The following is an 18,856-nucleotide window of genomic DNA, read 5'->3' as shown; positions in this document are numbered from 1 at the left end:
GAAGAGAATGTGAATAAGAACATTCTGAGACAGGGATACAGATCTTTGATCATACAGTAGAAATAATGATACTGGTCTAAGAATCCATGGTATCTGAATATATTTGTGGATGTCCAGCCATCAGAACAAGCTCAATATGGGTAATTAATTTCCCCACCCCACACACATCATTCCCACTACCCTCTTTCTCGATCACTGTTGATAACAGCACTATCCTTACTGTCACTCAAGCCTGTACTCTGGGTGCCCTCCTTGACTCAGACCTATCTCATAGTCTTCACTGTGACCCATGATGCCTAGGGCAGCCCTCCCTGGAAATGCCGAGGCTGGTGGGTAACACTGAAGTTAAACTCACCAGTCAGTCACAAACTCTGCTTCAGATCCCCCACACTGGTTAGCAAGAAGCAAAAAAGAAACCACACAGCCCCTTTATGCATTCCAGCATTCCTGTTCTCTGGCTCCCAGTCAGCACATAGGTTCAGCACAGTGAGAAGTTACCATATATACTCATTCATAAGCTGAATATTTTTGGTAAAAAAGTGATGTATCAAAGAGCGGGGGTCGGCTTATAAACGGGTCTACACCAAAATTCTATGGAATCATTTAATTGAATATCTAATACATTGTCGTTTTGTTTACCTGGAGTGTCTGCAGCTATGGAGGCCCTCAGCTCCCTGTGGCCGCGATTTGCCATTCCCAGCCAATGGGAGCTGCAGGAAGTGGCGCCACTTCCCGTAGCTCCCATTGGCTGGGAATAGCAAACCACGGCCACTGGGAGCTGAGGGGCTCCATGCCTGTGAATGCTCCAGGTAAATAAAACATCCCAACCCACCGGCAGCTTAACCTGACGGGCTGGGAGCCAAAGTTTTCCAATCCCTGAAATATAGGGTCGGCTTATGAAAGGGTCATACAGTTTTTGCTATTTTCACCTATCCATTTTGGGGGGTTGGCTTATGAATGAACAGGCTAATGAATGAGTATATACGGTATTTAAAAAACTCTGCTCACATATACAAAATGTTCTTCTGACCCCAAAGGGTCAGTCACATTACCAGGTCAGTATAGGTTTGGATCTTACCCAAAATACCATGCTGCCAGCCAATCCTTTAGTGTCTAAAACTAAAGGTTTATTATAAAGAAAAAAGAACAAGAAGAGAGCTGTTAAATGGTAGACAGTCAGATACATACAAAGACTTCAAAGTCCATATATCAGGTTCCTAGCAGTATTGGTGAGTTTGCTGGCTTGAAAGTCCCTCTGGAACACATCCACAACTTGGATGGGTCATTCAGTCCTTTGTTCAGAGCTTCATTTATAGAAAAGTTACTCCAGAGGTAAGAATCAGGAATGAAGACAGAATGGAGAAGATGCAACTGCCTTTTATAGTCTTTTGCCATGCAGCTTGAATTTCCTTTGGTCCAAACACAAGCTGCCCAGCACATGACCTGGAGTTCTGTCCAAAAGCATGCCCCTTCATGCCTAGCTGAGTCATAAGGTGTATCCCTGACCCTTTCAGTGGGTTCATCGTACAGTTTATGTCCCTTGATCGGCCATAGAATCATAGAATATCAGGGTTGGAAGGGACCTCAAGAGGTCATCTAGTCCTGCTCAAAGCAGAACCAATTCCGAACTAAATCATCCCAGCCAGGGCTTTGTCAAACCGGGCCTTAAAAACCTCCAAGGAAGGCGACTCCACCACGTCTCTAGGTAACGCATTCCAGTGCTTCACCACCCTCCTAGTGAAATAGTGTTTCCTAATATCCAACCTGGACCTCCCCCACTGCAACTTAAAACCATTGCTCCTTGTTCTGTCATCTGCCACCACTGAGAACAGCCGAGCTCCATCCTCTTTGGAACCCCCTCCTTTAGGTAGTTGAAGGCTGCTATCAAATCCCCCCTCATTCTTCTCTTCTGGAAACTAAACAATCCCAGTTCCCTCAGCCTCTCCTCATAAGTCATGTGCTCCAGACCCCTAATCATTTTTGTTGCCCATCAAGCAGGCTAGACAATCTGGGAGTGTCACTGAGATGCACATCACAAGTTTGAAATACAGATATACCCTACATATCTATAGCTCATAATACAAAGGTGATACAAACATATAAACAAGATTATCATACTTGGCAAATTATAATATTTTTGCAGATACCTCACATAGCATATCTGACACAACTCATTGCCATTTTACAATATTGGTATTCATAATACCCTAAAGTGTTCCCCAGATGCCATACAGTGTCACACTCACATCCAAGGTATGTCTAAGACTATATCTATACTGTATGGTGGTGCAGACTACAAGGGTATGAATTGCAGAGTGCATCAAAGTGTGCTGTTTGAAAGAGGACTACTTTTATGCAAACTACCTTTAAGTTCTCTCCAGCAGTGTCCACACGGGGCAGGTAGAGTGCAATTCTTTGGTGCTCTTTGCAGTTCATGCTCCCATAGTCCACACTACGGTGCAGTGTAGACAAAACTTAAGCCTTACTCATTCTTTCTCCATATCATCTCTAGCACTTGGTCTGACCCAGCAACTTATGTTGGTATAACTACCATCACTCAGTAATGTGGAAAATCCACACCCCTGAGTGATGCAGTTATACCAACTCCCGGTGTAGACAATGATATGTTGATGGGAGGGCTTTTCTCATCAGCATAGCTACTGCCTCTCAGGGAGGTAGAGTACTTAAGCCATCAGGAGAAGCCCTCCTGTTGGCATAGGTACAGTCTTTGCTGAAGTGCTACAGCTGCAGCCTTTTAAGTGTAGACAAGCTCTAAGATATGTCCTTTCCTGTCCATCCACACAGCTAAAACTTTCATCAAGGCTGTCATCATCTTGTGTCTCAATTACTCCAACATCCTTCTCTCTGGCCTTAACAAATGTAATCTTTTGCCACTCATATCCATTCAGAATGCTGCTGCAAATATAATTTTCCAGAGGTGTTGCTTTAAACTTGTTACCCTTTCTTTCCATCCTCCACTGGGTTCCCCTTCTCTATGGTACCAAACATAAACTGCTTGTCTTCACTTTCAAGGCCCTTCCCAATCTATCCCCACCCTATCTTTCATCTCTCATTCAGCATCGCAATGTTGACTCCCTCCAATCAGTCCATGATGTCAAACTCCATCACCTACTTGTTAAATTTCCAAACAAGTCCCTTTGTGCTTTTTTCTAGCCCCCCCACCTTGGGAGGAGCTCCCCATAAACATCCAAAAAACTAACTCATCTCCTGCTTCAAACCTGCCTCTCTTAAAAATTTCCTTTGCCATGATACCTTCAAAGAACTTGACAAAAGCTAGGCTGCCTATCACGCTGATCAATGATGTCTCATTGTTTCCTTGTTTCCCCATTGGTCTTTTTGTATCCATCTGTTGTCTCTTGTCTCGTACTTAGATTGTAAGCTCTTTGGGGCAGGGACTATCTTTTGGTTGTGTCTTTGTATAGCATTTAGCACCTTGGTCCATGACTGGGGCTTTTATACACTACTAATGCAAATAATAAATATCTGTATATATTTTTGAACAATATATGAAACTTGTCTTTACATTACTTGTTTCTCTCTACTTTCAATCTTCAATAATTATTTGTCACCAGTCAAGAGTTTTCCCTAAAATTGTGTGTGGTAGGAACTTCACACCCCAGAGTGATCCATTTTAGAACCTTTGTTATAGGGTCATATATCTGAAATCTTATTCTGCACTGTGATTTGGGGATTACTGAGAGTAGTCAGGTTCCTAACATTGCAGCTGGCTCTGAGAGAAGGTGATTTGTGTGATGTGTACCTGAGAAAAAGACAATAAAAAACAGGCAGCTGAACAACCAAGTAAGTATATAATAAAACTAATGCCAAAGCTTTCAGTCCTGTACAGCCAAGTATTTTGCTATAGAATACTGGGGATCATAGAATCATAGAATATCAGAGTTGGAAGGGACCTCAAGAGGTCATCTAGTCCAACCCCCTGCTCAAAGCAGGACCAATTCCCAGCTAAATCATCCCAGCCAGGGCTTTGTCAAGCCGGGCCTTAAAAACCTCCAAGGAAGGAGACTCCACCACCTCCCTAGGTAACGCATTCCAGTGTTTCACCACCCTCCTAGTGAAATAGTTTTTCCTGATATCCAACCTGGACCTCCCCCACTGCAACTTGAGACCATTGCTCCTTGTTCTGTCATCTGCCACCACTGAGAACAGCCGAGCTCCATCCTCTTTGGAACCCCCCTTCAGGTAGTTGAAGGCTGCTATCAAATCCCCCCTCATTCTTCTCTTCTGGAGACTAAACAATCCCAGTTCCCTCAGCCTCTCCTCATAACCCTTTTGATTTCTTAAACACATTCCACCTTCTTCTATGTTGTAAAATGGGATCAGTGAAAGATTTAATGGCTCTCTTGGTTGGAAGATGCTGAAGGTTAGTTGTTAGTAAGGCCATTAGTAAATAATCTTGCAGTTCTTCATTTTATCTTTTAAAATCAACGATTCTTTTTCTTATTTTGTTTATTCTCTTGCTTGGCATCAAAAAAGAAAAGAATCTAATCACTGTACAATAATTATTACAGAAATGCAGTACTGACAACATCTCAAAGCTCCCACTATTCATAAAAACTCATCTGAGCTAAAACATCCAGCCATCTAAAACAAAGAATGCTCAATCCAAAGCATGACTAAACAAAACAAATTCAGTCACAGGGAACATATTCCAAAAGTGGGGTCCTGTAACTGAGAATGCCCTACTGCTGACCTGGGAACTAACAGCCAAAAGGCCCAGCAGACTTCATTTGTTATAACGGGATATATAGGGAAGAAAGTGTTCTTTTATATAAATAGCTTGCAAACTGTGTAGGGTTTTAAAGATATTAATAACTCAAATTGCTTCCAGAATCAAACTACCCACCACTAACACAATGGGTGTTTTACAGATTCTTATAGATAGGTGAATTACACAGTGTCATGCACTCAAAGCTACTCACCCCACATTGCAGTGTAGAGACATATCAAGGGCTGCTCTAATAGAAGGCATTAATCAGCCCACAGGTAACAGTGGCATAAATAAATGCCATGAAATGTATTTCAGAGGAAAGGATGCAATCTGCTGGAAAAAGGCATTAAGAACAACCACAAATTTATGCATAATTCTGAAGTAGCATATAATGTGACACAGACAATTGTGACATTCAGGCTATCGTGTCAGCATATGTATATGTCAGAAAAGAGGACATAGGTGTCAGAACACAAGTGTTGCATTACTCCCCAGACTCACCAAAAAGCCATGGAGTTCACTATTTGCAAAATCTCCATGAACAGAGCTGCAGAGAAATCATGTCAGAGAACAGCTTAAGGTTGTGATCTATGCATTTGAGCCTATAGAGTTCAAGCCAAATCCCACTGAAATAAATAGGAGACTTTCAGCTGAATGTTGGACTGGGTCTTAACTGCATAACTGAAATAAAAATATCTTTAAAAAGTGAATAGTAGAATTAATTAATTGAAAGATAATTTAATGTTGTTACATAAAAATTTTAACTTGACTACTGGTGACTGACCAATAAGAAAAATTATGCATGAAACATTAAAATAGCAAAATATCATAAATGTTTTTATTGAATTTTTACAATTTGATCTCCCTCTGAGTAATGCCAATGCCTTTACTCAATTCTTGACTGGATAGCATGTCTCCTAGTTCACTGATTAATACACAGCAGGATTGCTAGAGTCATCTTCTTCTCTCTAGATTATAAAAATTTGTTTAAAATATTTTAGCTGGATGGATCCTTTAAATTGGAACCCTGAAAGATAGTTTGTCTTCCCAATTAAAAGACATCACCATTTAAAAAATCCCAATAAGGTCTTAAAATAAAATACTGTGCCGAATCAAAATACCAGAACAAAAATTATATTACTTGCATTTCTTTTATATTCTATCCTTATTTTTTCATCTTTTAATCTTTATTTGTCAACTTCTGGGTAAACTAGAGATCAGAATTTTACATGGAAGTAAGCAACACTGAACCCCTTAATACTCACTGAATGTATCCCTTTTAAGCAGATTTATGTTAATTATATCCCAATTAAGCAATAGTCATTACCATATACTATGATTAGGCTAAACTGGTCTCTTGAGAGATGTTGTTATAGAGTGGCCATCTCATTTAAGTTTAACCCAATTAAATGTACTCTATATCTGTATTAACTCATTAAAAGCAAGATAAACTAGGAGACGTGCATGATTGTGACAATTAAATATGTATTTGGAAATATTATATCTTGCTATGAAACAATCAGTTTGAACTAATAACCTGTAGAGGGCTCCATTGGTATGTTGTATTGGAACTACTTAATATATTCTGGCATCTACTGTATTTAATCTAGATTTGATATTAACTAATTTTACATGGTTTTAGCAAAGTGCAGAACATTGAAAACCTACTGAAATGGGGAAAAAGTATTGAAAAGACAGATTTAAGGTAGTGGAATAAAGTACAATACCCACAAAAACTATCTGCATTTATAGTTTGGCTGCATTAATATAACTATTATTGTTTTATAATTGACAGTATTGCTAATGCAAAAGTTCAAAAATCATGAGTCAGACCCAAAAGAATCATAAGATTTACAAAAAGGTGACATCATGTTTTTGTCCATCTTCAGAATTTTAAACTTGCCCACCCCAATTTATGTGTGACAATTACAGTGTTGCAATGTATCACAAATAACATAGTTTTGACCCCTCCAGCTACAGCTCTCCCTAGGGTACTCAACTGAGATACACCTCCTTGTGCTAGGCCTTGTAAAAGCATATGGTAATTGTGTGCTCTGAAAAGTTTGCAATCTTATGCAAAGCATAGAGTTTCTAACACGGGAGCTGCAACTGCATCCCACCAAACTTCTCTCATGTAGGGCCACTAAACATCCATCTCATGGGAACGACTTTTAATCTACTGAGCTAGGCTGAATTCAAACTGGGGAAAAACTCTGGAACTCATTAGACTCATAAACTTTAAGGTCAGAAGAGACCATCGTGATCAGGCATCTAGTCTGACCTCCTGCACATTGCAGGCCACAGAACCTCATCCACCCTCTCCTGTAATAGACCCATAACCTCTGTCTGAGTTACTGAAGTCCTCAAATCATGGTTTAAAGACTTCAAGTTACAGAGAATTCACTATTTACACTAGTTTAAACCTGCAAGTGATATATGCCCCATGCTGCAGATGAAAGCGAAAAAAACCCAGGGTCTCTACCAATCTGACCCCGGGGGAGAAATTCCTTCCTGGTCCTGGTCCATAACGGGCTTCTAGGTAATACAACAAAACAAATAATATATTAAAAGTGTAAGGATTGTGGAGTAATTGTTTGAAATTGTTTCCTCTACTTAGAGTCATCAGCAGGTTTTGGACTCACTATCTTCAAATCCACAGTACAAACCTCCTCTGCTTCAGCAGTATGTGGTAGGGTAAAAACGTATCGATATCTTCAACCTCTAGGGGGAAACTCAAAATGCACTTTGCCAATGGTTATACAACTAATAGTGAAACAGTGGTGGGACAATTGGTATCAGGATTTCTGGGAGAGTGTGTTCTAATGGCTACAGAGAGTACCCACAGACACCTTTTTGGGGGTTGTCTTTGGGGACTGAATCCAGGCTCTCTAGATGCAACAGCATGAATCTATGTCACCTGTGCTAAAGAACCAGGTCTGCTAGTATGGAGACAACAGCAGAGTCATAAACTCCTATATGTGGTTTAGTCACTAGATAGTAACATGTGACTCCAGTGTGTGTTACATACGTAATTTTGGATGTTCTTTTTTGAGAGGCAGTGTGGCAAAGCGGCTAAGACACGTGTGTAACTGGAAGCAAGCCCAACCTGAGTGAAAGCGGGAGGGAGGGGAAGGATTTTGCTTTTCCCGTGAAAGGTCTGTCATAGCTGGTAGCTGTGAGCCCACAGCTGGACCAGGGTAACCTTCCCTTTTGGGAGACACAGGAGTGTCTGCCTCTGAGGGGAGCCCAGAGAGGGAAGTCCAGACAGAAGGTGACAGGGGCAGTAGCGTAGCTGGTGGGGGGGAGCACAAGTGGCGCCTTTTTAATTTTACTCACCAAGGAGCGGGGAAAAAATGGCGTCACCCACTGCGGTGCTTTTACTGACGGGGCGGCGCTCCAGGTCTTCAGTGGCACTTCGGCGGCGGGACCTTCACTCGCTTCGGGTGTCTTCGGCGGCCCTGAAACTTCATCGCCAAAATGTCACCAAAGACCTGCAGAGTGAGTGAAGGTCCCGCCGCTGAGCTGCCGCTGAAGACCCGGAGCGCTGCCCCATCAGTAAAAGTGCCGCAGCGGGTGGCACCTTTTTTTCCCCCACTTCCCCTCTTCCCTCCACCTGGCTACCCCACTGGAAAGGGGGACAGGAGGCACTGCCCACCTTTTGTAGGGAGGCTTTTCTCCAGGGGGAGGGTGAAGAATCTGCATCTAAAATGCCAGACCTCCTCACCTATGAATCAGGTTTTGAGGGAAGACTGGGGGACAGATCTCCTGGAGGGGAGAGTCCACCCAGCTGACCTGTGGGGAACAAAGAGTGGGGTGACCGAGGGGATCTTACCAATTCAAAGCACTCCATTAAAGAATGTTGTTCCTGATACCCTTGGGAGAGATAACACGTTCTCTTCAAGGCTGGGGGAAGAAGAACTTTGCATTTGGGAAGCTTCACAAGGGGGTGGGGTCCAACCCAAAGAAATTCCAGAGGGAGGAGCCGAGGGCAGGCATGGTTGCAGTGCACCCTTTCCTTGCCAAAGCCTCAAACACATGCCTGAACTGAGAGCCTTCTCCAAAGAGGCAGAAGAATCTATATCAGAGCACCTACAATGGTACACAAAGGAATTGGGAAATGCAATAGACACTGAACAAGCTAAATTGTGTGAGCAGAGTCTGTCCGCCGTAGATTTGCTATTAATCTTGTGTCTTTTCCTACTTCATCTAGGGGTCAAGACAAAAGAGTTAATACTAATGGTAAACACTTTAAAGATGTGGGACATACCTGATTTGTGGAAAAAACTTTTGTACGTGCTAGGGATGGTGACAAGACAGTGCCACAAGCATGTTGCTATTCAGCTTATACCTGCAAACTGGCTGGAAGCTTCACACAGCAGCAAAAGCATAACAGGCCTACACTGCTGTGTGGAAGGGAAAACCGAGGCACACTGCCTCATGGCATTGGTGGCTAAATGCCAGGACACCTATACTTTAACAAACATTGCTATCTTTCATTCCTGGAGACTCCAGGACAATCCTGGAGGGTTGGCAACCCCATAGGCAGAAAAGGCTTGTCACTTCAGATACATGCCTTGTGTCTGCTGCTGTGTCTATACTCTTTTTTTTAGTACAGCAGCTCAATCACAGCTAGCACAGGTAAACTGCACACACACATCCCACTTTGAAGTGTAGACATACCCGACTTGGGTCTGCTATTTTATAGACTTGGCTTCTATTCCCAGCTCCATTGGAAGTAACCTTAAACACGCTTTCAGTTATCTCATCTGTAGAATGGGAGAACGATCATTACCTCCCCCACAGTAGACGTATGAGGTTATGAAGGACAGAATTATGAACAACGATCATTGGAAGAGCTGGGACTAGAATTCAATCTCCTAAATTACAACTTGGTGAATTTTCACCTAGACTATTGGACATTATGTGAAGGAGGGAGTCCCCCCCTTCTTCTGCCTCCCCCCCCAAAAATCACACTAAGGCAGGAATTTATCAAGTTTTCGCAAGAGCTCCTACAGTAGAGGCCAAAACCATGTTGCACATGTGCGGTGGCAACACTGCAAAGCACACCAAAATATGTTGTGAATTGATTTTTTCTTCAAGAAATTTTTTTTACTAAATGTGTCAAGTCAAAGTATTAAAGTCCATTCAGCCTTACACACACCTCTGGATCTCTCTTGAGCCTGGTCCCCTCTGACCTCAGGATGTTACTTCCTTTTCCTGTACCCTAGGGATTATGGAGCACTTTACTGGATAGACATTGAATTGGTTAACATAGTGTCCTGCACTGGCTAGATTCTTTCCCTCCAGCTCAGCCCAGCCTGGGTGGAGGGGAACCTGGCTGGTAATGAGCCAGCAGGTTCAGTACAATATTATATTTTAATTTTTATAAATTATATGCAGTAAAAGGTGCAGCAAGTGAGGCAAGCACACAGAAGGGTCTGTGAAAGGATACAGGTTGCTACTCGAGCTCACAACTTTGAGAGTAAGGAGAAACAACCTTTCATGATTTGAGGAATTGCTCTGAAGTAGAACCACCATCAGTAGCAGCTCTTTCCCCTGCTTCTTTCCTTTTGGAGTAGTAATAGGGTACGTCTACACTTACCTCCGGGTCCGGCGGTAAGCAATCGATCTTCTGGGATCGATCCCGGAAGTGCTCGCCGTCGACGCCGGTACTCCAGCTCGGCGAGAGGAGTACGTGGCATCGACGGGGGAGCCTGCCTGCCGCGTCTGGACCCACGGTAAGTTCAAACTAAGGTACTTCGAATTCAGCTACGTTATTAACATAGCTGAATTTGCGTACCTTAGTTCGAAGTGGGGGGTTAGTGTGGACCAGGCCATAGATACTCCACTAACTCAATCCTGTATTGTCCCCATAGATATCTCTGGTGGGTTCTACTAAAAAGGAATCATGTTCTAGCTGGGGACTGGGAATCAGGATAACTTGTCCTGAATGTCATTGATTCACTGTAGGTCTTTGAGCATGTTAAGTAATCTTCCCTACTGAAAAAGGGAAAATACAATGTTTTTAAGGAGCTTTGAGAGCCTTAGATAAAAGGAATTATTAAGAACTATTATTAATTATTAGCCTTATTTTGTTGTAGGAAGAGCTCATTCACAAAAGGTAGAGACAGTGAAAAAAGGATGGGGACCTTGGCAAGATTAGATGTTTACAATAATAGAATGGAATATTATATATCTTCACTTAGAGGATTTTTTTTTCATTGGTAAATTTGTTTTCTAAAGGTAAGAAAAGAAGGATTTAGGTGTGTAATGAATTATTGCAGTGTGGTAGGAAGAATGTTTTAAGATGAAAAATATGTAAAGGCTATTTCACTGTTCCAGCAAATAAAAGAAAAAAGAAAAGGAAGGAAGATTATTGCATGAATCATACTCCCCAGAGTGACAGTATCAGCAGACTTGGAATCATCCTTCATTCTTCAAAGAAATTGTCTTGCATAGGACAAACAGATGAGCGAATTGATGAGTAACTGATGAGAACTTTGATTTCTGAACAGAAAACTAGCAAAGAGCTCAGATTATTTTTTAATGGGTAAAGATATGAGGTAATCATTAACATCCTCCTGAAAGTTGAGAGTTGCAATGAAATAAATCAGGTGGTACACTAGAGTAGTGGCCCCCAAACACAAATATTGTGGTCTCGAACAGGACGTACACCCTCAAACACACCCAGTGACAGCCTCCTGGGTGGCGGAAGGTGCAGGGTAGCCCGGGTTTCCTCCGCTGTTTGGGGAACAACCATGCCCCTATGTGTCATCATTGTCATTGGAACTTAGACACTTCCATTACTCAGATAAACTGCAGCTGTCTCTGATCACACCAGCAGGCAACAATATCACACAGTTCCTCGTAAACTGGGAACCGCTGAGATGGACTTTAGCTGGACATGACTTGATTCAGCAAGGTCCCCCAGACTGGGTAATTCCATTAAAGGGCACACATGGTGACAAGCTCATACCAGCAATTTGGTTTAAATTCACATTGCACCTGCTCCCTTGATTGGAACTAGCCATAAGGGTTGGGATGAATGGGTAACCTGGGAATAAGTCTCACTGTTCCTTCGATGTTGTCCAGGAAGAGGGGTCTGTTATTTTCTATGTTGGTAAAGCATGTGTGTGTGTAAAAACAAGATGTGATATTGTATTAATTAATGGACACTGGGTCCAACCCATGGTGCCTTATGTTAATCGCTGTTTCTATAATGTAACCACCATTATTACTTGTGATATTAAGTTTACTGTGCCTAAATGGACTGTACAACATTTAAATGTCTATCCTGAGCTCTACAAGGAGGTTTCCCATTTCACTGGGAATGGGTCTCATTGCCATTAAGGTAAAAACACAGGCCATCACTCTTGGTGGGTGATTTTCCTTGGGTGGAGCCCCAGTGCAACAGGTTTTTTGAATATCATGCTTCACCCCATTGTGGTGATCATTGGTTTCCAAATTATACTAGCAAATGGTCTGGTTTTGCTGGTTTGTTGGATACAACGACTGATGCAGCGGCTGCAATGGATGGAAGATCAGACCCGGTACCACGGAGGAAGGTGGTGATGGGGATATTCGCTCAGCGCAAGCACCCCATCAATGGGGGGACTTGATACCAGACACCTCTGTGTTCTTGGGGAACCAGGGTGCAGTATCCAGCCTGACTCCTGAAAGACACCTCCCACCCCCAGCCTCTGCTTAAATCAAAACCCATCAGAGGAAAAAAACTTGCAGAGAGCAGTGACGGGCGTTGGGAGACACACCTAGACAAGGGTGACAAGATTAAGACATCTCCATTAACATACAGAATGGAGAACAGAGACAATTCCCCTAGCCTCATCTGCATGAAAGATGGGACAGGAAGACATCTCAGTTTACATACAGAATGGAGAACAGAGAACCACACTGAATTCTGGGACCAGAAAAAGGAGGGAAGCATTGCATCATGGGAAACTCTGCTCCAGATGCTAATGAACCTACGCCTGCACACACCCAACTCAGCAGTTATCAGACCAATTCTAGTAACGAATCCTTAATTGATATCCAAATACTGAAGCAGCCTAGTTGCATTGTGAGCTCCCTGGAAAAAAACACCACCCATAGCCAAGAGTGATCAGCTCCTATTGTCTAGCCTAAAGAAAATACTTGAGTCATCAGTTTACCTTTAAACAAATCTAGTGTTCTCCCTTGAACAATTGTATTTTCTCTAAAAAAATCCCTACTCACCCTCTAGTCAGGGTTCTGATGCTTAGATCCAAACTATGCATCAGTTCCACTGGAACTCCATCTTCTTCTGACTGATCGTGCTGGGGGCTCTGCCTGTCTTCAGCATTCAGGACCCTTCGCTACCACCATCACCTGGGAACCCCGACCAGTTCAAGCCTCATGGGGTGGGTGAGATCCCCCCCCCTTTCTCTCTGTTTTCCTTTCTACCTAAAGTATTAACCTTTAATAATGTATGTTATGTTGGTTTAGCTCTACTTGTGTAGGTTTCAGAGTAGCAGCCGTGTTAGTCTGTATCCTCAAAAAGAACAGGAGTACTTGTGGCACGTTAGTTAGTCTCTAAGGTGCCACAAGTACTCCTCTCCTTGTGTAGTTATCATTAGTATTCAATAAATAAATTTTATGGTTAAGTTGGTTGCTTCTCTCTCTCTTACTGAACTTTACTCTTTTGTGTTTTTAGCTTCCCCCATTCGCTCTACAGCAACGCTTCTTTTACCTAAGCTAAAGATCCCTGCAGTGCCCAAAATACTGTGGGGTTTGCTCATCAAGTAGGTTACTGCCAGTACAATTGTGTTGGGGGAATGGGGATAGTGACGTGCTGAAACTGGGACGCATAAGGGTAACAGCTTGAAAGTGCTGCTTGACCCAGTCCATGAAGCCCAGGGGCATATAAGGAGAGTCAGTTTGAAAGTGCTGCTTCCTCCAGCCCAGTGAGTCCAGAGACATATAAGGGGTCAGCTTGACAGTGCTGATTGACCCGGTCTGCTCAGACTTGCTCTGTTAATGTACGTGTGGGTGTGTGGGTGTTTATCTGGTTCTGGGGTGGGAGTAACCCAGCCCTAGGTCCTGCAGGATAGTTCCATTGGGAGGGGACTTGCAGAAGGGAGAAGTAGAGCTCCATATGTAAACACAAGTGACACAAGCAGTACATTGACAGGATTACAGAACCCCCTTCCCCAGAGGAGTAACCCGAATAAATGAGCATACCCCAAAGTAATGGACACATCTGGTAACATTATAATCTTGTGTCTGGTACTCAAGGGTCCCTCTTCAAACCTTAGGCCCCAGTTCTTTAAACCTTATCTTGAGGAACACTTACTCATGCAATTGCATAAGAATGGTCATACTCGGTCAGACCAATGGTCCTTTTAGCCTAGTATCCTGTCTTCCAATAGTAGCCAATGCCAAGTGCTTCAGGGGGAATGAACAGAACAGAGCAATTATTGAGTGATCCATCCCCTGTCATCCGGTCCCAGCTTCTGGCAGTTGGAGGTTTAGAGACTTTGCTAATACCCATTCATTAATGGACCTGTCCTCCATTAACTTATCTACTTTTGAACCCTATTATACTTTAGGCCTTTATGACATCCCATGGCAATGAGTTCCACAGGTTGACTGTGCATTGTGTGACAAAGTACTTCCTTTTGTTTGTTTTAAACTTGCTGCCTATTAAGTTCATCAGGTGACCCCTAGTTCTTGTGTTATATGAAGGAGTAAATAACACTTCCCTAGTCAATTTTTCCATACCGTTCATGATTTTGTAAGCAGTGACTTCTGGGGTTGGCTGTATGCTCTGGGTCAGCAGAACCGCCTGATGGCAAGAGTCCCAAGGCCTAGCAGTTACATTTCAGGATGTGTCAGTGGCAGGGAGGAGCTGGGGAACCTGGGCCCACTCTACTTTACCAGGTTCTAACCCAGGGCCCTTCAAAACAGTAGCACCGTGTGTGGGTCCTACTGTTTGCTACCCGAAGCACATTCCTTGGGTTGCTTCCTACCTTTATTCTGCTCTTTCCAGTGTCGTCATGGGTTGTACTGGGGGTCCTTCCTGTATTCCTCTCTGGTCATCTCTGGAGTCTCTTCTGCTGGCAACAGCAAGTCATCACCCACGACTCCCGTGGTCAAAGAGCCTCCCATATCTTGGCTACAAGGTTTGGTCCTGGCCGCATGGAGCCCCGGCAGCTTCCTGGCAAGAGGCTGCTGCACCCAACTGCTCTCCTCCTCAGTCAGCCCAGACTGAGCTGAGCTGCTCCCTTTTTAATCTGCCCGTCTCTGGGAGCATGTCTACCAGAGGTCAGAGGGCCTGGCTTCCTGCGTCCAGAGTAGCTCCTTAACCCTTACCTGTACAGGGCTGTTACATCTCATCACACTCTTTTACACAATGTGACTAGTTGCAGGATCAGATTGCTGTGACAAGCCTATGTGCTGGGCCCTGCTGCTTCTATTTCTAGAATACGCACAACTCAGGTGGAGGCTGGTACAGCTAAGGTTTTGTTCTGATTGGTAAATTACTCAGAAATGTTAAGGACAACTGTCCTACAACATGACTTTCAGCACACTACTTACTATTGTAAAATGGAGGAGCAAGACAAATCACCAGTTTCTTGTTTGCTCTGACATTACTCAGGAATATAATAACTTTTCTGGCAGGGTGATTTTTCTATGATTATTTTCTTCACTTAAATATATTGTTCTATATATCACGAGGACCCTGACTCAAAATGCTTAATTTATCAAATAAATTTAACTGATCATACAAGTAAGAGACTGATGACCCATCTCAGTTAGATTTTATGCACAGGTTCTGTGTAAGCATTGCCTAACAGCTTTGTTGACGTACCTCAGTCCTGAGCTGCATTATCACTGCTATTTTAGCCATGGGAATTTCATAAGCAAGAATGACAATGCCATTACTGTTTCCATTCAATTATCTTTATTTTTATGTATTGTCTTTTATGCAAAATATCTTACAACGCTTTACAGTATAAGATGAAATACTAGGCTTTATTAAATCAGGTACAGCAAATTTTATACAAATAACTATGCAAAACAGTGGAGAGATAGACCAAAGGAAAAGAAAAGCTGTAACTTATAAGAGGTACTATTGTACATAAATATCATTGTCCCCCATTCACGTATAGGATGGAGCAGGGTGGGATTTAATGAGACTCTGGATAATAAAGTGAAAAGGAAGGTTTTTAAAATGAGATTGGAACAGAAGAGGTCTTTCACTGGCTTTGTGACTGAGAAATAGAAAGCACTCCAGAAGTAGACAGGGAAGTACAGAGGTAAGATTGACCTTGAACTCTGTAGAACATTTAAGAAGAACCACTGCAAAGCTATGAAACATACTCTTACCTTCAGGGCTGAGTAGTTTCAGCTCTGCCATTCAGAAAGTGAAGGGCCAAAAATGAAATTTGAACTTGGATCTACCGCACAGCAATACATAGCACTAGAAGAGTGTTTCCCAACTGGTGGGTTGCAACCCCTGAGGAAGCGGGGGAGGGGGGGGGAGGGCGGAGGGAGAAATGTCAATAAGGCAGTCAGTGGCGTCACAAGTCATTGAAAATTATTACAATTCTAAAACAAATAAAAATTCCAAAATAATACTGGGGTGTCCAAAATTTCGGTCTTTGAGTTTAGTCCACATCATGCTTTATTACTTGTTGCAGCTCCCTGGCATCTTTAATTAGCTGTCTCCATTGATACAGTGATTTCTAGAGCACATTTGAGAGTCAAATCAGCTTCAGTCAATAACCATTTTTGCACTACTTCATTTTACATACTACACTAACTGGTTCCTTAATGCATCATTTAAACTCTCGTCCAACTGGCAATGCTCTGTTAATTTCCTTAATTCAGCCATATGTTCAGAAATTGTTTCATTGTCTTTTGATATTGTTTATAAAAACAAAATGCTCTGTAATCTCCAGTGGTTTTGGGGATAGGTGACTGTGTAGAATTTCCATCGTAGTCCCCTTGCCAGGTTTGGGGCTTCAGGGAGCAGCTCAGTGTCTTGGACTGGGACATAGGCAGTGAGACCTAGTGGTCAGAACAGTGGGGGTCAGAACAGGAGTCAGGAGCCAGGAACCAGAGCCAGGGATCAGAGCTGGAGACAGAGTCAGGAGTCAAGCCAAGGGTCAGAGTCAAAGTCAGGAGTCAGGTGAAAGGTTGGAGCCAGAGTCAGTAGCCAGCATGAGGTGTAGAAATAGGGATCTGGAACAAGGCAGTGTCCAATCTAGCAGCCAGCCAGTGACCCACCTAGTTGTTCAGACAATTCCTGTGTCTCCTTCTGGTTTAAAAAGTGATCCTGAGCCAATCAGAGAGGCCAGACATCCCCGCCCATCAGGAGCTTTAGTGGGTGGTGCATCTGGTGAGCTAGGGTCCACCAGTCCACACTCCCTGCTGGTACCAGAGAGCTACTGGCTGGTGGCTGCAGTCTGGGGCCTGCAGATCTGGTTTTGAGACTCATGATCCCTCACACTCAGCAGCTCCCACAGAGAGCAACACAGAGACTAGACTCAAAAGTGAGTCTGCCTGCCTAACCAGAGCTGGAGGGAAATACAGAGACTGTGGGGACTGGACCAAGAGCCCAAGCTGACAAACAGATCAAATAACTGGAGAGTCTGCACATTGCTGGAATATGTGAGCTGAGTGTGAGAAAGACTCCGTGACCAGAAGGTGGGCTGGCTACCATTGTGCAGGTTGGAGCAGCCAGAGATGAAACAGCTCCTATCTTGTTGTCTGCCAGAGAGTACTAGAGACTCCATTTGCTTCTTTGTGCTAAGGTCAACGAATCTGATACAATGGTACTTCAGCCTGCCTACAGTTTGGCCCCCTACAATGTTGCGTAAAATAGCCACACACATATTCAATAGGGACAGCAGGTTGAATTTTCACTGGTTCACAGTAAGGAAACATTTGGCCTTATAAAATTGAGGCCAGGGTAGAAATAAATTAATGGTGAGCCAAGCAACTCCTTACTGCCTGCCAGCTCTTCCACATCTGGGACACTTGTCCCGCTCATCACTCCCTCTGCTCAGCAGAGACAACTGCTGAGCAGAGGAAGAGGAGGTGGCAGTGAGGCATGGCAACCTGCAAAAGAAGCTGGGAACAACAACCTGGATATTAGAGTGTGATTGTGACCCAAGAACCTCTTAATACCAATTGGAAATGGGTTCAAACACGCTACAAGGGACCTTGGAAGGAGGTCATCTAGTCCAACCCCCTGCTCAAAGCAGGACCAATCCCCAACTAAATGATCCCAGCCGGAACGTTGTCAAGCCTAACCTTAAAAATCTTATTCTACTGGCTGGTTCAAAATCCATAGTTTAACTACCATGTTAAACCAGTGCAACATAGCCTTGAGTGGCTGTAGCCCAGGAGGGCTTTATTGTGTATGTGTCCTAGCAAAAATGATCAAGCCTCTGTAGTATAATGTTCTCAGCATGTTCAAGAAAAGCAAGTTTTGTACAAATCCCTACATTAAATGCTTCCTTAGAACCAGGGCCGGTTACAGGCACCAGCTTATCAAGCAGGTGCTTGGGGCGGCCACTTCGGAGAGGGGCAGCACGTCCAGCTGTTCGGCGGCAATTCAGCAGATGGTCCCTCACTCCTGCTCGGCGCGAAGGACCTCCCGCCGAATTGCCGCCTCAGATCGCGATCGCGGCTTTTTTGTTTTGTTTTTTTGTTTGTTTGTTTGTTTGTTTGTCTGCTTGGGGCGGCCAAAACCCTGGAGCTGGCCCTGCTTAGAACATTGAATTTATTCCATCCCCACAAAAGTTAGAGTGCAACCTTAGAACCTCACTTCGCTCCTTAAAATACTACTCAGATTGAACCCCTGCAGAAGGTGTTTTTATTCACTAATCGATAGGCAGTAAGTCTCCCAATGGCTACTATCTTCAGTCAGATGGTCAGATGAGTTTTTATTTTAAGTTGGGAGTTATCTCTAAGGAAAGCCAATGTTTTACTTTTAATTGAGACCGGCAGTCCTCACAATTCTCATAACATTCATTCCCTAAGCAAATTCAAGAAATATTCCTCTTTCAGTTAAGCATCAAAATCCAGTCTTTAGGAGCACTGACAATCTTAGAGTGGGTA

This window comes from Malaclemys terrapin, chromosome 3 (genome assembly GCF_027887155.1).
Source record: "Malaclemys terrapin pileata isolate rMalTer1 chromosome 3, rMalTer1.hap1, whole genome shotgun sequence".
In the NCBI taxonomy this organism is placed as follows: domain Eukaryota; kingdom Metazoa; phylum Chordata; order Testudines; family Emydidae; genus Malaclemys; species Malaclemys terrapin.
The sequence above is the reverse complement of the archived record's forward strand: the minus strand, read 5'-3'. Positions refer to the sequence as shown.